Raw genomic sequence first — 12,304 nt, 5'->3', positions numbered from 1 at the left:
ACAGTAGCCCAAGTTGTTCTTATAGCAAAATGAGATGTATGTGTGAACTCATGGGACCTGTAATCCAAAATAAATTACTACAGTGAGCCACTATTTAAAAACAGAGGTGCACTGTGGATGGCATTGTGTTAAGAATCTTACTTTTCCTGAATAATAGTGGGAAAGACTTGGCTGTCCTTTGACAACGTATTGTGTGTTAACTAATATGTGGTTAAGATTTAAACAAGATTCATGCTGGAAAATCAGGCAGTTTCAGCAACCCTATCCTCATTCCACTAGACCACTTTGAAAATAATATCTGCCAAGAGTTCAAAAGTGGGATAGAAAGAATGTCAGCCTCACCATTGACTTTTCAGTGCTGTATAAATCAAAAGACTTGCCAGCTCGAAGACAGAATGAACAGGATTCCACAGTGATGCTGGCAATTACTCTGGTAAATGTTGAGTCCCAGAAGTCAAAATTTTGTGACACTCTTCTCATATTAAACAGGAGGAAGGAAATCATCCTCAGATTTTCTGTTGATTCAAGTGGCTGATACCTTTTCAACAATCTGCGGCTTTTGTTAAAGCTTAGAAAAGCACTTTGTTAAAAAAAAAATCTATGTCTATGTTTCATTCATCAGCTCTCTGGGTAGTAAATCATAACCAATTGATCTTTCTTGAACATCCACTAGGAGCTGTGATAAACAGTGATAAAATTGGGTAACATTTACTCAAGTATGAAATACAAAAATCTGAAGTATAAATCATAAACACAAAAAGAAGACCAATTTACATGAAAATATAGCAAGAAGAAAAGTATATTTAGAAAGAAAAAAAAAGGTAATAGTAGGAAAGAAACTATTGTTTCTACCCTAGAATCCACCATGGCTATATTATATATTGCCAACGCTTGCTGCCAACCTTGTCAACAAGCCTGATCAGGATGCTTTTCCGATCCTGAGATCATTTTTAACACAGTTTCTAAGATGGTCTCCTCTCCCCTTTTCAGGGGGTGGGCTCCGCATTCCTCACTCAGCAACCAGAATTGCTGAAAGGCAACTTGCTGATGCTTCTCGAACTGAGAATGTGAGGAAGTCATGAAATTGACCAGAGTACTCCTTGCCAGCCGGACACAAGGCTTTCCAAGTAGGTAAGTGTGACAGTGATCATGCCAAGGGACAGAACAGGAGGTCCTATCTGGGTAAACAGGACATGCTTCCCCTTGTGACTTTTGGCTGACCTCCCAAAGGAAAGAGCCAAAGTAGTCAGCATCTCTGGGCGGTGAAATCAGCATCAGCAACAACTGATGCTCAGACAACTCCCTGGCCTTGGGAAGGAGCAGAGCAATGACACGGCAATGTTTCTAGGCAGAATGAATGATAATAATCCTGCAGAGACTCATTCTCAGTCTGTTCCCTACCACCTGTCACATTCCCTGTGGTAAATAGCTTTTAGACTTACGGTGATTTGTTATAAAACCAGTTATCCCATTGTCTTCAAATAGCAAGAGAGTATTTACAGCATATACTATGTGATATATGAAGATGCTAGGCCCTTTTAATTTCAGTTGGGTTCCCAATTAGGGCAGAGCATGTTGAGCTGTTATTGTGGTTTTGTGAGCTTGTTTTTAGCTCATAGAACTTCTGGCAATCACCATAAGTAAATATGAAAGGAAGACTTTGGGGCCAAACTGGTATTGGTATCATTTAATTTCTCCTTGTGTTTCCAGCCAGTTAAATGAATGGGTATCTGTGGTAATTAAACTCACTTTGATAATTAGGCATTAAGGATTCTTAAATTACTGAATGTTAATGAATATTTCCCAAGCATGGCCCCTGTATCCTAAGTGCTGCCAAGTGGAATTTATCATTGCAGTTCATCATTAAAATCTAGAGTTCATTTTCTAAAATTCCACATAGATAATTGAAACTAGAAACAGAATTTGATTTTGTTGCCTTTCTTTACATGTCTAGGCAGGTTTATGAAATTTGAACCAAAAACAAGTTTATTACAAATGAGATACAGTTGAACTCACTCCTTCGAACTTGGAAGGCCACATAGAGCAGTGAATACATTAAAGCCATAGACAGGAGATAACTCCTGCCTCTTTACAGCTCCCTGCAAACAGACAACCCATCAGATGCACACTATCTTTGCTAATAATTTGAAGCTAAGGCAGACAAAAGGTCTGAGCCATCTTGGAGGTGTGCTCTCCACACAGAAATGTACAGTGTCACCACTCTGGGTTTTCCACCAGAAGATGAGCTATACGGAGCATTTTTAATCTGAAAACTATGAATACAAGGATTCTTGGAGCTGTTTTACAACCCTTAATAATTTGTTCCCCAGGCTTGCCGTGCAAACCAATAAACCAAAACACACTTAGATCAAACACTAATCACAAACAGGAAGAACTGCAGGTACCATTTCTAGGGTATGCCTTATATACAATTATTTATTTAAAATATTTTAAGTATTCAAATATTTATTTAAAATATTCCACAAAGCCCTTCTTATGGAATCTTCCTTAGAAGGGGAAAAAGGGGGGAGAAAAGAGAATAAATGTCATTTGAGCATCTTATATGTCCCAGGCCCTGCACTAGCTCCCCATATAGCATGACTCCATCACTAAAAAGTCATGGCCTATTGATAGGGGAAGATTTATTCTTATTATTCACTAGATAAAAATCACATGAGACATTAGAACTAATCCAACATATCCTACACTGTACCAATCCACTATTTAAATCAACAATTTACAGTCACTGTGATCAGACCTGGCCCTCCAATTTCACCATCATGCTGAGGAAACTCTCTGAGCCTTGAATATCTCTTCATAAAAGGCAGATAATGACCCTACCAACTAGGAATGTTGTGAGGATTAATCTTGATAACCTGGAGAAAAAAAAAAAAGACCATAGCACATGTCCTGGTATTTAATAAGTACCTAAATACCACTTTCTCCTTTTCCTTTTTCCCTTCTTCCTAGATTAAGAAATATTCCCCCTAACCCTAGTACACTGTTGGTGGGATTGTAAATTGGTGCGACCACTGTGGAAAGCAGTATGGAGATGCCTCAGAAAACTAAACATAGAACTACCATTTGACCCAGCAATCCCACTCCTGGGCTTCTATCCAGAGAAAACCATGACTCGCAAAGACACATGTACTCCAATGTTCATTGCAGCACTATTTACAATAGCCAAGACATGGAAACAACCTAAATGTCCATCGACAGAGGAGTGGATCCAGAAAATGTGGTACATATACACAATGGAATATTACTCAGCCATCAAAAAGTACGAAATACCAGCATTTTTAGCAACATGGATGGACCTAGAAACTATCATGCTAAGTGAAGTCAGACATACAATGAGACACCAACATCAAATGCTTTCACTGACATGTGGAATCTGAAAAAAGGACAGACGGAGCTTTGCAGAACAGATGCTGACTCACAGACATTGAAAAACTTATGGTCTCCTGAGGAGACAGTTTGGGGGGTGGGGGGATCTGCTTGGGCTGTGGGATGGAAATCCTGTGAAATCAGATTGTTATGATCATTATACTACTACAGATGTGATAAACTCATTTGAGTAATAAAAAAAAAGAAATATTCCCCCTTTTCTCATGCTCAAATGTGGTCTTAAATCAGCTTTAATTGTGATATCTAATGTAGACAAAATGGAGTGAATAAAATGAATCATAAGAATGCAAATCAGCTTTAATGTTTGGAGGATCTGATATAACTCCCCAGTGAGTGGGTGGAATAAGAAAAAAGAAGAAAAAAAAAACCCTTTTTAATAGAGAAACCTATAAACTCCCTTAATAAAATTCCAATCCTCCAAGGTTGGCCCTAGGGATTGCCTTATTCCAGCCATTACCTCCACATTCCAGATAAAAGGGGCATCCCAGCTAGAGGAAGGAGCAGAGCCAAAACATGCTTTCTCCCTTTAGGTGCATTTCTTCAAAATTTACATCCCATTGGTCAGAACTTAATGATGTGGCTTCACTTGGATACAAGGAGCCTGGCTAGTATTGTATTTATTCATGGAGACCATGTGTTAGCTAAAAGGTCTATTAATGATGCATTAAAGAAGGTGCTTTTTGCCAGAGAAGAGTCATAAGGTACTCTTTGCCACAAAAAGTCATTGCAAAATTCAAGATAAGAAATAATAGCAGCTTCGAGGCTGGATATATTTTTAAGGAAGAGGCAAACAAATTTGTTGACTGACTGAAGGTAGAGTGTTAGAAAAATCACAGATGTCTCCATAGTTTTGGGGTTGGTATTAAAATGACAGAGTTGCCTTTTTTTCTATTATTTTTAAAGTTTTATTGGGGCATAGTCGATTTACAATTCTGTATTTAGCTTCAGATTTACAGAAAGTGAATCAGTTATACGTATGCATATACCTGTTCTTTTTTTCCATATAGGTTTTTACAAAGCATTAAGTAGATCTCCCTATGCCATACAGTAGGTCCTTGTTATTTATCTATTTTATATGTATTAGTTTGTAATATTAATCCCATCCTCCAAACTTATCCCCCCATCCACCACAGAGTTGCCTTTTATAGAGTTGGATAAGATACCAGTTTTGTGCTGGTCTAACCCAGGGTTCATTTGGCAGCTTGTTGTTTGAGATCCCCATTACATATACACCAGGGAGCTGGGTGATATACAAAAGTTCTGCGGGAACTTTGGGTTGGAAAATTGATGTGAAAATCATTAAGGAATAGAGGGAAGGAGTTTCAAGATCTGAGCTTGAGAAGCTAATGTTGGAGTTCCCGTTGTGGCCCAGCAGAAACAAATCTGACTAGGAGCCATGAGGTTGCGGGTTTGATCCCTGCTCTTGCTCAGTGGGTTAAGGATCTGGCATTGCCATGCGCTGTAGTATAGGTTGCAGACACAGCTCAGGTCTGACGTTGCTGTGGCTGTGGCATAGGTCAGCAGCTGTAGCTCCGATTAGACCCCTAGGCTGGGATCCTACATATGCTCCAAGTGCAGCCCTAAAAAAAGAGAGAGAGAAAGAAGCTAATGTTTAGAAATCTGAAGAATGGAGAAACCAACAAGAGACACTGAGTAGAAGCAACCAGTGAAACAGAGAAAAATCAGTGTGGTGGATTGGTGGTGAGAGCATGTGGAAGTTCTCTTGAGGTAGTCTTCCTTTGTTGAGGGAAGTGTGAGATAAGAAGCAAAACATCAGCAGAATGCGAGACAGAGGAGTGTGTGCTGGAGGTTGAGGATAGAGAAGAAGGCGTGAAATAGCCATGAATGGGTTGGACAGTATACATGTTCATCATTGATCACCATGGTGGTGGTATGGTGGTAGCTTAAGCCTTGGGAGCACAAGTGTCCACAGAGGAAAAGACAGCATTTTGGAAAGAGTTCTTATTTTTGGAGCAAGAAGAAGAACAAATGAATGTAACACAGAAAGATTTGTCAAAGAAATAGTCAGAGATATCAAGAAACAGGACCACACATTAAATAAGAATGTGAATTAGGAAGTGTGAATATTCATCTCTTTCTGGCTTTGTGATCTTAAGCCAGTAACTCAACATCACTGAACTCTACTTTTTCCCCATTTGTAAAATGGGAATAATAATAGGACCTGCCCCATAGCATTATTGTAACAATTACATGAGCTATTATTGCTTATAAAGTATTTAGAATAATACTGGCTCATAATAAGCTCACATTATCATCAGAATTGATGCAGAAGGGGAGTTGCCAAACAGCCACAGTCAATCTGAAAGATATATGTTGAAACTGGAAATTAACATCTTTGCTTTCTCTGTAGTGGGGACATTAGTAGTTCCCGGGCTGATGTTTCTGAGTGACGCATTCACATATTTCAGTCCCTGGGCCCTCTGTCGGTTCTTGCTTGGCTTCCGTGAGTCATTGGAAATGATTTTGTGCAGAATTTTCCAGGCCAGAGATATCTTGATTGAGACTCTGAATTCACCAACCTTAGAACCACTGTCTGCAGACTTCAAGATATTACATTTTTTTCTATTTAAATGATTCAAGTTGGGATTCTAGTTGGGACCTGCAGTCTAAATTATTCTGTCCAATATGCGACAGAAACAAGGACTTCCTTGGTCATAGTAAGAATACATCGAATCATATTCTACTTTTTTGATAGTTGGAATATAACAATGGAAGGCACATCTTTATCTTAATCTTTAACAATTGAATACAAAATTCTCAAAGGAAATAAATTCTGGTATAGTTTTAGAGGTACTCAAAAGTTAAATCTCCCTTTCTCTGATACAACTGAAAAAAAAATCCCAAAATGTCTTGATATTTCTTCATTGTTCCTATAATTACTGACTCATTTAATATATTCAAATGACTTTTAGTTCAATTAAGGTATAATAATAATATTTATTTTATAGAGTACATTTTCACCTAATACTTACTTAATAGAATGCATTTATGTTATTACTGAATTAATGATTAAAAGTCTTCTGGTTTCAGCTTGGAGATGTAGAAAGCCAAAAAGAATGTTATTCCCACCCTTACAACAAGAAAGAAACTGGACCCCATCAGAGAATTGAGGGCAAACAAATAACTTCAAATATGGAGAGAGACGAGACCTTTAGGGAGAAATAGCATCTGAGCATTTACTTACTTGTGACAGATTCAGCCAGACTCTACATAAGACAGTAAAAAGACACAAGTAAAATATTTTCAGAGGGAGTTCCCGTCGTGGTGCAGTGGTTAACGAATCCGACTAGGAACCATGAGGTTGCGGGTTCGGTCCCTGCCCTTGCTCAGTGGGTTAACGATCCGGCGTTGCCGTGAACTGTGGTGTAGCTTGCAGATGCGGCTCGGATCCCGCGTTGCTGTGGCTCTGGCGTAGGCCGGTGGTTACAGCTCCGATTGGACCCCTAGCCTGGGAACCTCCATATGCCGCAGGAGCGGCCCAAAGAAATAGTAAAAAGACAAAAAAAAAAAAAAAAAAAAAAAAAAAATTTCGGAAATTGCTAGAGGCTGAGTGGGGCTGCTGTGAGAGTGTAAATCCCCTGGGTGTGGCAGATATAGAGGTGTTTGCACATTCTTGCTTGCGGTGCTCATAAGACTTGGAAGAATCCTGAGAAAGCTTTTTTCATGGTGCTGACAGAGAAAGGGAATAGCAGCCACTGCCCAAACTCTGCCCAAACCCATCTCCTGTCTCCACTATAGGATGAAAGGCTTTTCTAAAGAGAAAGGAGGAACAAAAGCTGTCACCTTAGGGTACGGATGGAAATCGACTCCATCTGGGGGAAAAATGAAAAAGAAGCACCCTTCCTATGGGAGCGATACCACATGAGTATTTCTGTTTCTCCTGCAAAGTCCTGTGAAGGCCATCACCCAGGCCCAGGGACAGAGCCCTGCTTATGACTCAGGCTTAATCAGAACACCAGCAAATACTCTCCACACTCCACCCCTCAACCAGGCTAGCCTGGTGAAAAATAGCAGTGGGGAACTGCCGGGAGAGCTGCAGGGGACAGATCCTTATTAGGCAACAGTGCAAAGAGAAGATGAAAACCTAGGGAGGGAATATACATTAAAATAAGAACCTCTGTCAAACCAGCCTACACTGTAAACATAAGGTACCACTGGAGGAGTTTGGGGCCTGGGGTACACTTAGAGTAACTAAAAGAACAACAAACAACAAAAGAATCAAATGAAAATACTATAAGGAAAAGAATAAAGATATAAGGGCCTCCAACAGCTCATCAGTAGACTCGAAACAGCCAAGGAAAGAATCTGTGAACTTGATGATATATGAGTAGAAATTAACCAAAATGGGAAAAAAGAGAAAAAAAAAATTAATACAAAAGAATAGAGTGCTCAATGACCACCGTGGGAGTTTCACAGTGTAACATATATACTTGGAGAAGAGGGCAGAAATGGAGCAGGAGAAATATTTTCAAAAATAATGGCAGAGAAATCTAGGAAATCAGTAATAGGCATAAAACCACAGATCCAAAAAGCTGGCAGAACACCAAGCAGGATCAATATCACACATGCATCACACACACACACACACACACACACACACACACACACAGGCATACAGTATTCAAATTTCTGAAAATGAGAGAGAATATCTTTAAGTTAGCCAGAAGGGAAAAAAGCCTTCCCTATGGAAGAACAAACAGGAGGGTTAAAACTTCTCATCAGACTTTTCACCAGAATTAGACTTCTCATCAGAAGGTATTGGGGAGAAAGGTAAACCCAGAATTTTATATCTAGTAAAAAGAAGTGACAGAGAAAATTTTTAAATTCTAAGACAAACAAAAACTAAGAGAATTCATTGATAGTCATACTCTATAAGAAAATACTGAAGGAAGTTCTTCAGGCAGAAGAAAATGAGATCAGTCCGAAACTTGGATCTACACCAGAAAATGGAAAGAATAGGATGAATGAATGAAGATGAGATAAAACTCATCTTATGAAAATGAAGAACAGAATGAATGAAAATGAGATAAAACTTATTTTTCACTTGTAAATGTGCTAAAAGATATATGGCACATGTAAAAGTAAAGCATATGACAATAATAGCACAGAGGATAGGTGGGAAGTATTGGGAATATACTGTTGTAAAGGCCTTACATTACTTGTAAAGTAGTAAAGCATTATTTGATGGTTGACTCCAATTAATTTGAAAAGTATATTGAAAATCCCAGGGTAAACAGTAAAGACATTTTAAAAAGAGGTATAATTAATAAGTCAATAGAGATTAAAATGTAATCATAAGAATACTTAGCCCAAGAAAAGGAAGAAAGGAAAAAAAAGAAATGAATAACAAATAGAACAAAGAGAACTAGCTAACAAGAGGTTAGATTTTTATCCAGTAGCAATAATCACATTAATAGTGAATGGTCTAAATACATCAGTTTAAGGATAAAGATTGTCAGATTGAATAAAAAACAAGACCCAAGTTTGTGTTACTGACCAAAAAGCTCATTTTTAAACATAAAGACATACATTTATGTCTTTAAATTTTGAAGCTTAAGCATATAAATATGTAAAATCTATCTATATATATATATAAAACACAAAAGTTCAAAATATCAATAAAATGAATTATTAACTTCTGTAGGCACTTATTCTATGCCATATACACATACATTTTACATATACTTAAACACTTTACATCATCTCAGTTTACTATGAGGCATTTCTTATTATCCCTTACTTTAGAAATGAGAAAACTGTCACTTTAAAAATTAAATAAGGCTCCCAGTGGTTTTTGCCTAATAAATGATAGGTGGGATTAAAATCTAGGCTGTCTGATTAGAAATCCTACACAATGATTCACTATTTGAAACTGCCACTATAGATAGTTTTGGCTATGAGTTTAACAATGCCTTTTAGTCTATTGGTCAAGAATGATGTCAGTATTTTCTGATTCTTCTGAGTGCATGACTTGAATAATTTTAAAAATAGGTTTGTTTTATTATGGAAAAGATGGAGAAGGGGAGGCAGGCATGTCCTCAATTTGAAATAATTACACTCTCATTGCCAATATTTTACAGGTCTATAACAGCATATTTATAACTTTTTAACAATTTTACTTTGCCTCTGTGATCTTAAATTCTCATGCTTTCAAATTTTCTAACTGTGAATTTACATAATACTGTTTATCCTATTATTTTTGTAAAACTCTTCTGTTTTCAAAATAAATATTGGCTAGAACACCACATATTCTGACAATATCCAAGTTTCTTTAAACTTAGCCTAAGTATTGATATTTTAAAAACGTTATCTATTGCATGTATACATTCTGAATCCATTAAGATATATAAAAATATAATATAAAGATAAAGCCAGGAACTGGAAGTAATTTTCTGGAAAGCTTTGAATACTGCCAACATATGTTTATATAAGAAAAATTAGTTTAATAGGATGTTTTTATTTAAATATTAAAGTTGTAAACTTTATATTTTAGAGTTTTACTTTAGGTACGATTACCTGAATAGTCAGCATAAAACAAAATCATGTGTTCCTCACTTGATCATCACAAGGGTGTATTTGGAATGGAAAACTTCAAATTCATTTTAGCTACAGATGGTGGTTGTAAAGAACACTGAAAATGGTCATAAAGCCATTGGCCAATAAACACACCAAAAACAATAAAGTGTATCTGGAACAAACTGGCTTTAATGGCAAAAACCACCCATTGTAAGCACCAGTATCAATTTCAGCAATAAATAAATGGGTATCAACTGGGACATCTGTTAAATTTTAGTCAGAAATGCTAGACACTAGCTGGGAGTGAGAGAACAAAACTTGGAGAAAAATGTATCATCATCAGCTGACGGGAGGGGTCTGTCTTACACAGCAGACTAGATACTACACCCCACTCTGAAATTCCTCTAATGCCTAAAGTCAATCTTCCAGGTTTTCTGATTGATTTCAGTATCCAAGGAGAAAATATATACTTGACTGTGCTCTTTGGCCCCTAAAGCTACATCATGCTCCATTTCATCCACTAGAGAGAATAACAAATGAGAACCAAAGAGCAATAGACATCAACTTGATTCCTCTCTAGCTCAAAAGGATAACTGATGAGCTGTTTCCTCTCACTGCCCCATGACATAAACAAATGCCACATGTCTATGTCTTTGCTTTCAACCTAGTATGTCTGATTCCCACCAGAACATTTTCTTCTATTGAATAAAATCCCTTTGTGTACATTTGTATGTAATATTGTAATAATGTTATATTTGCTAGTGCTTATCATCTGTCAGGCACTGTAAACCCATTTTAGAGATAGCACTCCTTTTAATAGTTACAATGATTTTCTGAGGGAGTTTGTATGTGAAGACTTCTATGAGTGAGAATAATAATAAGAATTAGAAAAGCTAAGTGTCTCCCCCAACAGTGCCCAGTTAGTATGTGGTAAGCTTGGACTGAAGTCCAGGTGCCCATGTGACATTTGGGCTGAGATCTGGAACCCAGGAACCAACTGGAACCAATGTGTTCATTGGGGGGTAGTATAACCAGGACTACATGCTATGTTCAGCCAATAAGTCATTTTATGCAACTGAAGCTTAAGGCACAAGTGAGAAAAGGACAACTTTGGGAGAGATGAGCCTGTCAAGCAAGTCAAGGTCATTGGCCATAGAAAGTCATAGAGCTTTTGAGAGTCTGGCCATGGCAAGCTGCTTGAAAATGTCTGAAGAGGGGTGTGGTATGGTTGGAGTTGCAGTTACAGTTGTAAAACAATTAATTGTAGCTTCTTCTGTAGTTTGAGATGAGGTGCTACAGATACCTAAACCCTAAGACAGTGTTAGTGAAGATGAGGATAAAAGTTAGAATTGACAGCACTTACACTTGAAATGGTATCTGATGGGGAGAGGAATAAATTCAGGATAACTAGCTTTGGTGGCTGGATAGAAAGCAATACTATTAGGCAGTTTCCATTATGGGTCAGGGATAAGGAACCCAACTAGTATCCATGAGGACTTGGGTTTGATCCCTGGCTCAGCTCAGTGGGTGGAGGATCTTGTGTTACTCTGAGCTGTGGTGTAGGTCACAGACATGGCTCAGATCCCACGTTGCCTTGGCTATGGCATAGGCCAGCAGCTACAGCTCCGATTTGACCCCTAGCCTGGGAACTTCCATATGCTGCAAGTGAGGCCCTAAAAAGACCAAAATAATAATAATAATAATAAATAAATAAAAGGAGATAGAGAGAGAGAGGGAGAGAAAGCAATACTATTAAATAAGATGAAGAATTAATAGAGGAGGAAAAGGCTACATGTATGCAGGGTGCATGCCATGGTTATAGCCTGGTGGATGTGTCTAGTAGACATTTAATAGTATTTAATAATAGTTCAGTTCATTGGAGAAAGGGCAAAGAGGACAAAAGGCAATCATGAGAAATATATGAATGTCTCTTCTTTATGAACCCATCAAAGTTTATAAGATGTGATTAGAATATAAGGTTTTGGTGAATGAGACTGTATGTCTTGTTCACAGACCTTGTGGTAGGCAATCTCCAAAGACAGCCTCCATCAGTTCCTTTCCTAGGAGCAGCACACCACACCACCCATCAAGAGGTGGCATTATTTCCCCTTGCTTTTCATCTGGGCTGGCTTCCTGACTAGCTTTGTTGGGAATTCTGTCTCTACTCATGTCCAGCTTTGAACCAATTTTGAAAAAGCAGCTTCTTGCATTTCACTCAGTTGGAAATTTTAGCTCCCTGAAATTTGTGGCTTTGTTGGGACTGGGAAAATGTATTTCACAGTTCTCCTGTGGCACTATTTTAGGTTTATTCTTTGTAGGTAAGTTGTTTCTGGTGTACTCTGGTTGGGAAGGGCTAATA

At 37.9% G+C, this 12,304-nt stretch overlaps 1 long non-coding RNA gene across 5 annotated transcripts in view; it reads left to right on the top strand.

Moving 5' to 3' along the window:
- The window catches only part of LOC102159998 (uncharacterized), a 749,988-nt gene that overhangs the window by 535,710 nt on the left and 201,974 nt on the right, over positions 1 to 12,304 (top strand). For 2 of the 5 annotated variants that reach the window (XR_014829057.1, XR_014829059.1), the window contains exons 8-9: positions 991 to 1,131; positions 2,971 to 3,595. The exons of 2 other annotated variants lie outside the window; for them this stretch is intronic. This is a non-coding gene — a long non-coding RNA (uncharacterized LOC102159998). Of the gene's footprint in view, positions 1 to 990; positions 1,132 to 2,970; positions 3,596 to 12,304 lie in introns of those variants that run through there. One more of the 5 variants, XR_014829068.1, reaches the window with a different exon arrangement.

The sequence above is a fragment of the Sus scrofa genome, chromosome 15, assembly GCF_054392235.1.
Source record: "Sus scrofa isolate SSC_HxYL_T2T_F1_AM1 chromosome 15, Sscrofa_HxYL_maternal_Yorkshire_Landrace_v2.0, whole genome shotgun sequence".
NCBI lineage: Eukaryota > Metazoa > Chordata > Mammalia > Artiodactyla > Suidae > Sus > Sus scrofa.
The sequence above is the reverse complement of the archived record's forward strand: the minus strand, read 5'-3'. Positions and strand labels throughout refer to the sequence as shown.